This window comes from Astatotilapia calliptera, chromosome 1, assembly GCF_964374335.1.
Source record: "Astatotilapia calliptera chromosome 1, fAstCal68.1, whole genome shotgun sequence".
NCBI lineage: Eukaryota > Metazoa > Chordata > Actinopteri > Cichliformes > Cichlidae > Astatotilapia > Astatotilapia calliptera.
In genome coordinates, this window is record NC_137422.1 from 41,177,831 (window position 1) to 41,179,340 (window position 1,510).

Sequence of the window (1,510 nt, forward strand, 5' to 3'; positions counted from 1 at the left end):
CTTAAGGACAACAGATGGAAATTAGCCTTTGGCTATAATCTGGCATGTTTACATTCATGTAATTTTTTTTTTTACATTTATGTTCATTAACATGCACTGTCCTAAATAAATAAATAAATAAATAAATTTACTGTTTAACAGGTCGTAATTGACCGTAATTTAAAGAAACAGTAACATACTGTAAGAGACTGGAGGGTTCCAAATAATTGGATGGATGGATGGATAGACACACACAAAATATAATTCATGTGCTTTACACCACTTTATTTCAGTTCTGATTTTTCCCTGCTGAAATACACATTTCCAAAATCAAAAACTGAAAAGAACTGAAAACATATTTTCATTGAGGAAGCACTTGTTTTTACTAAACCATGTAATCCATTATTTTCTCAGATGGTTGTACAAACAATAACGATATTATGTCATATCCATATCATGGCAGACAACACATGCTCAGGTGTTGGGTTTTCTTAGTTATATTTTGTAGGGTCTTAAACCTACAATGTGAAGTGCCTTGGCATTCATTTTGTTGGCACCATACAAATAAACTGAATTGTAATGAATATAATATCAAGCCCCACACGTCTGCCTTTATATACACTTTGTCCAAAATACTGGCTCACACGACCAAATCATTGCACAAAGCAGGGTCCACAAGGACATGGATGAGCGTGTGTGGTGTGAAGGAACCTGACTGACCTGCACTGAACCCTGATCTTGCTTTGTGGACTGAGTTCATTGATTTGTAGGGTGAGCCAATACATGTGACAATTAAAGTGTAAGTAGCTGAAATAATTTTTAACAAACGGGTAAAAGAAGGAAAAAAAATCAAAACTGTTGCACTCAAAAAACCTATTGGACAGAGACAGCGTCTTGCAAGATGGCGAGAGAGCTTGTCTTCATTGTTGCTCGTCTTGTGTAAATGTCCAGAAAGCATGGGCCATGGATCATCTGCGGAGACATGGGTAACAACACATTGGTCACTTAAATTATACAAGAAATTCACTAAAAATGGCAACAACAGTTACCTAATTTGAAGTTCTCCACTCAAATTCAGTAAGGCGCTGGAGGAAAGTTGTGACATGAGGGTTAATGTGAACAACCTTTCGCTTCACAGTGGTCCCAGTCCTTCTGCTTGTCCCAACCTTGGAGGCACATTTTGTTCCCTCTTCAGGAGGGATAATAAATAGTAGCATACAGTAACATTGAGTTGTGATTTGAAATAATGAGTTACTCATCATCATCATCATCATCATCATCATCATCATCATCATCTATCACTATTAGCTAACTGTTCAAACATACCTCTGAATTAGTTCCAATGTTGACTCCTGGTATTCCAGGTTCAATACATAGAATGAACCAAAGAAGACTGACATTGCATCAGCACAGGTGTTCTCTTTGTCCAGCTCAACAATTACACGCCCCTCTGCACTCACCATCCAGCAGGTGGCGGTCATTGAACTTTGTCCTTAAATGTATAGGGGCAACATGTTGTCATTATGCAACA

General features: G+C 37.6%; 1 long non-coding RNA gene across 1 annotated transcript; it reads right to left on the reverse strand.

The window, feature by feature from the left end:
* Positions 1–243: 243 nt before the first annotated feature.
* On the reverse strand, positions 244–1,164 carry LOC145429826 (uncharacterized). The gene is made up of 2 exons (XR_013910158.1): positions 1,029–1,164; positions 244–951 (listed from the first exon to the last, which is right to left on the reverse strand). It is a non-coding gene; the product is annotated as an uncharacterized LOC145429826 (long non-coding RNA).
* Positions 1,165–1,510: the final 346 nt, after the last annotated feature.